The sequence below is a fragment of the Oryctolagus cuniculus genome, chromosome 2 (genome assembly GCF_051225735.1).
Source record: "Oryctolagus cuniculus isolate XC-2025 breed Fujian yellow rabbit chromosome 2, ASM5122573v1, whole genome shotgun sequence".
Lineage (NCBI taxonomy): Eukaryota > Metazoa > Chordata > Mammalia > Lagomorpha > Leporidae > Oryctolagus > Oryctolagus cuniculus.
This window is the reverse complement of record NC_142868.1, coordinates 80,150,902-80,156,789: the sequence shown is the minus strand read 5'-3', so window position 1 is coordinate 80,156,789 and position 5,888 is coordinate 80,150,902.

The window sequence follows — 5,888 nt, the reverse complement described above, 5'->3', positions numbered from 1 at the left end:
TATTTATTTGGAAAGTAGAGTTTCAGAGTCAGAGAGAGACAGACAGAGAGAGGTCTTCCATCTGCTGGTCTACTCCCCAGTTGGCCGCAACGGTTGAAGCTGTGCCGATCAGAAGCCAGCAGCCAGGAGTTTCTTCCAGATCCCCTTAGCGCAAGGGCCCAAGCACTTGGGCCATCTTCTACTGCTTTCCCAGGCGCATTAGCAAGGGGCTGGATTGGAAGAGGAGCAGCTGGGACCCAAACTGGTGCCCACAGGGGATGCCAGCACTGCAGGTGGCGCCTTTTCTGGCTACGCCACAGTGCCAGCCCCGACTCTCACCTCTTACAGCATGGAGCTGGCTTACTACACTGGCCCTAGAGGGAGTCCAGCCCCTCCTGTCTTTACACCAACAAGCTGCCCTCCTGTCAGCCAGTGTATCTTTTTGTACTCCTTCTTCTTGCCTTCAGTCTCTCAAGTTACCACCCCGCAGTCACCACATGCCAGCCCTTTACCAAGCAAGAGGCTCACAGCAGCATTAGGGAAATAACCCATCGCGATCACAGGGCAGGTTCTGTGCTGGTGTCCAGAGGGAAGCCAGTGGGGACAAAGAACAGGGAGCTGTCAGGGAAACAAGGGGTGGGGGCCGAGGGTGCTCCGAAGAGAGTGGGACCTGTGTTCCAGCTTGAAGGGTAAGTGTGGAGTTCCCACCGAGAGAAGCCGTGCTCCATCCAGGAAGAAAGCACAGAAGCGCCGAGGCCTGAATTTTGAGAAGCAGTTTCACGGGACAGCAACAGCACCACAGCGAGCCAGAGTCACCCCGAAGCCTGCACAGGCTGAGCACCCAAAACCCCACATCCAAAATGCTCCAGCATCTGAAACTTCCAAGCATCGCCACGAAGCCACAGGTAGAAAATGCCACAACTCCTGGGATGGGTCACAGTCTAAACATGGTGCACAAAAAATAATGCCACATCAAATTTCCTGCAGGCAAGGTGTGTATGACTCAAGTGGATTTTGCGTTTGAACTTGGGTTCCATCCCCAAGATATTTCATCATGGATATGCAAATATTCCAAAATAAAAAAAAATCTGAATTTGGAAGACTTGTGGTCCCAGGCATTCCAGGTAAAAGACAGCCAGGCTGCAATTATGGGGCGAGGCAGGCGCTGGGTTGCACTTGGATTTTGAGTCCCCTCTGTCAAGCAGCGAAGGGCACCAGGGTCTCTGGGTTGGAGGCGGCTGGACGCAGCATTGCTAATGCTTGAATCTGTCCCCTCTCCCCTTCCAGCTGCCTCCTCGCTCCTTCCCTTCCCCTGGACCCCACCCCCTCCCAGCCTGCCCTTGGCTTGGCTCTTCAGCACCACCTACCCTCCCCTTCGCCTCCAGCGGGTGGGTGAGGAGGGAAAACTGAGTGAGATTAACAAGTAGTGGCGGACCATCCACAACAGGAATCCCAACCAGAGTGTTAAAACAAAAGCAGGAAGGACGGTTCAAAGGAAAATCCTCACGCAGGAAGCAGGGAGACAAAAATAAAAAAAGAGAACGAGAAAAACAACTTAGGTCACCTGTGGAAACCACTGAGCGATCTGATGAGATGCAGGAAGTGACAACATGAACCAGAAAAGGCTGGGAAGGTATTAATAAGAGCTAGACTTAAATAGCCAGCACCCTATCAGCACTTTGCTAAGCATGAAGTACTTAGCTCACTGAAGCCACCCAGAAGCAGTGCGAACTGAGCATCAGTACCATCCCCACTGGCGACCCTGAGGCAGAGAGCAGGAGGGAGCCCGTGGACCCACGCAGTGGAGGAGAAGCACCATTCTGCATGTACTGTCACTCACGTGCACCGTGAATCGCTTTAACTACAAGGCTTGTGACTGTCCACATCGCGTTCTGTCCACTCCTCACTTATCTGCTGTTCCTACTGGTGTCAAACTGTCAGTCTCTCTCTCTCTCTCACTCACACACACACACACACACACCCCACTCTAAAGAATTACGATATTCACTTGGGCATAAGCAAGGAGCTCTGCTGTGTGGGCGGCTCACGCCCCCGGGAACCGGGAACCTATTCAAAAAGGTTGAGGCCAGGGGAGGCTTCTACAAGAAAAATGGGGAGGATTACATAAGATATTCTGCAACAGTAGCACTTGGTTCCAAGGACCCATGACCAGGTGGTGTCAGGCCAAGGTTAAGCAGGTGGTGCTGGGCAGCCGTCCCTGTGGAAGTGTTTTCTGTGTGAGGATGCGGTGGCCTCTGTGCCAGGCGGTGGCTCTGTTAGAGCCTTTTGTCACCGTTCTTCTCTCAGAGCCTCCAGCTTTATTGATCACGACCGCATCTTGATTTGACACCTTTCACACCAGGCAGGGTCGTGTCAGGCCAGCTTAAGCCTGAAGAACATCCTACTCTGGGATTCAAGTAAAAGTCTACTGGGGCCAGCGCTGTGGCGTAGTGGGTAAAGCCTCTGCCTGCAGCACTGGCATCCCTCATGGGTTCCACTTCATGTCCCAGCTGCTCCTCTTCCCATCCAGCTCTCTGCTATGGCCTGGGAAAGCAGAAGATGGCCCAAGTCCTTGGGCCCTTGCACCCCTGTGGGAAAGCCAGAAGAAACTCCTGGCTCCTGGCTCTGGCTGTTGTGGCCATTTGGGGAGTGAACCAGCTGATGGAAGACCTTTCTCTCTGTCTCCACTTCTGAGTCGGTAACTCTACTTCTCAAATAAGTCTTTAAAAAAATAACAATCCATTTCCATTGAAAAGCAAAGTGGCTCCTAAGGAAACACACACACACACACACACACACACACACAGAGGCATAACTTGTTCTAAAGCAGAGATGGGCAGACTTGTCTTTTTTTTTTTTTAAATTTATTTATTTATTTGAAAGTCAGAGTTACACAGAAAGAGGAGAGGCAGAGAGAGAGGTCTTCCATCCGATGGTTCATTCCCCAACTGGCCGCAATGGCCAGAGCTGTGCCAATCTGAAGCCAGGAGCCAGGAGCCTCTTCCATGTCTCTCATGCAGGTGCAGGAGCCCAAGGACTTGGGGCATCTTCTACTGCTTTCCCAGGCCATAGCAGAGAGCTGTATAGGAAGTGGAGCAGCTGGGACTCGAACTGGTGCCCATGTGGGATGCCAGCGCTTCAGGCCAGGGCGTTAACCCACTGCACCACAGCACCAGCCCCTGTTTCTTTTTTTTTAAAGTCTTATTGATTTATTTATTGATTTGAAAGTCAGAGTTACAGAGAAAGAGGGAGAGACAGAGAGAGACACAGACAGAGAGAGAGCACCTGATCTTCCATCTGCTGGTTCACGCCCCAGATGGCCACAATGACCAGTGCTGGGCAGGCTGAAGCCAGGAGCTTCATCCTGGTTTCCCACATGGGTGGCAGGGGTCCAAGCACCCAGGCCATCTTGCCTTGCTTTTCTCAGGCCATTAGCAGGGAGCTGGATCAGAAGTGGGACAGCTGGGACTTGAACTGGCACCCATAAAGGATGCCTGTGTCACAGGCAGCAGCTTTACCTGCTACGCCAAGACTTTCCGGCTTTTTAAAAGATATACAAGGCTGGCCAGCCCCATGGGCTCCTGCCTGAATCTTTTCAGGATTCCACATCTCAGTCTCGACTGTGTGGGCTCCAGGGTGAAAGCGGCCCTAGTGGAGAAGGTGGCAGTGCACCAGCAGCTGAACGGTTCTCGGTCGGGTGTGGCGGGCACCTGGTGCACACAGTGTGACATCCAGGTAAGCATGGCCTCCTGACCCAAGCAACAGTTCCAAATAAAAATATTTGGAAGTGAGGATGGGGCGTGGTGATCACTGAGGCACCTAATAGTGTGAAGTTCAAAGAGAAGAACAAGGCAAAACAGAAATAATCTTATTCACAAACACAAGAACAAACCCCAAAGAATCCCTGAAAACAGCAGCTATAGCAAAAAAACTGGACTTTGGGAAGAATCTGTGGTGTTTTTTTTTTGACAGGCAGAGTGGACAGTGAGAGACAGAGAGAAAGGTCTTTCTTTGCCATTGGTTCACCCTCCAATGGCCGCCGCAGCCAGCGTACCACGCTGATCCGATGGCAGGGGCCAGGTACTTCTCCTGGTCTCCCATGCGGGTGCGGGGCCCAAGGACTTGGGCCATCCTCCACTGCACTCCCTGGCCACAGCAGAGAGCTGGCCTGGAAGCGGGGCAACCGGGACAGAATCCGGCGCTCCAACCAGGACTAGAACCCGGTGTGCCGGTGCCGCAAGGCGGAGGATTAGCCTAGTGAGCCGCAGTGACGGCCGAATCTGTGTTTTAACAGAAACTGTGTTCATGAATATTTCTGAGAAGAACGAACATATTTTAAGTTATCACAGTATCAGCCTGAAGGAGAGCTAGTGGTTAAAAATAACTGTTTCTTAGGGCTTTTGTTCAAAACTCTGAAGTATTGCTAATTACTGATTAATCTTTTCTTTTCCTATTGTTTGGACATTAGAGTGTTTCTGTGGACAAGATCCAAGGCTCAAGTACACAAAAATGAATTTCATGGCATTTAGGTCAAGATTTGCTGCTCAACTCATTTTTTTCCTGATTTTGATGCATTGTGATCTCGGAGGCATGGCCTTTCCCATTCTCTGGATGACATTTTGGCTGGAAGGGCAATGCTCTAAAAGCAGACAATGAGATAAAAATATTTAATCTCTTCAGTCTATCTGTATTCCCTAGATCATTTTATTTCAGAAGGTATGTGTGTAGACAGTGTACTCAGCTAACCCGGATAGTAAAAACTCTGGTGATACTTAAAGCAACTCATAGCACTCAACTTTCACAAAATAAGAATTTTACACTGTCTGGCTTGTTCTTAATTCTTCCCTAAGGGCCTATTTGATTTAGCATCAAATAGGAGATTAAGGGACTCCATACTTTAGCCGAACAGCCACTCAAGGGATTTAAACATGATCTCTTTACACAAGAGGGTTAGTAGACCTCTGACTTCCCCTACCCAGAGAGCATGTGTTTGTGCATATAATGCATCTGTTTTTCCTGATGTTGATTGTTTATTTGAAAACAAAATGAGAAATAATATTACCATGTGCTCAAAAGAAATTGACTTGAGTTGTATAAAATTGGGGGCAATATAAGTCTATCAGTTTGCACTGCATATAGTCAAAGCAAATGAAGATTATACTAACTATGCAATCACATAAAAATATGCTCATAGACTTACATTTGTATGTGATACATGTGCCTATTTGGATAGTTCTTAACTTGCATAGCACAAATGAAATGGGTAATCGTGGAAAGCATCCCCAGGAGGTTCAATGGTGTTCAAGCTTTGGTCTTCAAACACCAATGCTAGTGCCCTTGCTGTAACTCTAACTGTAATGGAAACGTGCAGGGCAGAGAAGAAAAATGTAGAGTGATATTTCTGCACCCCACCAAATGGTTAACAGTCAAATAGTTTTGCCTTAGTGACACACAGTATGCACTCGTTACATGTATTTAGACTTAACTCATTTTAGTAGTTTTAAAGAGGGCAGAGAAACAGGGAAGGAGTAGGAGACAGACAACAAAAAAGATAAAAGTTCTTTCTCCAAAAAACTTCGAAGTTGCAAAATACAACACTACGAAGTTAACAACTGGAGAGGCAGGTTTGGAAATAGGCTAGGGAATGGGGGGAATGTATCACGGAGGTTCAGGAAGGCAGAGCAGGATCAGCTAGAGCAACCTGGCCAGTCACAGCTCGGCTGGACTTGTCCTCACATGACCAGGCGCCAACAGAGCTCGGTCACTCTCTCAGTCTATTTGCAAAGGAAAGGAAGTGCATTTATCATCCTTGACTTTTTGTTTTTGCAGGATAAATGCGAACACTTTTATAGATGAACCCTTTTTAAATTTTTTTATTTTAATTTTTCATTAGTTTTTAACAGATCCAA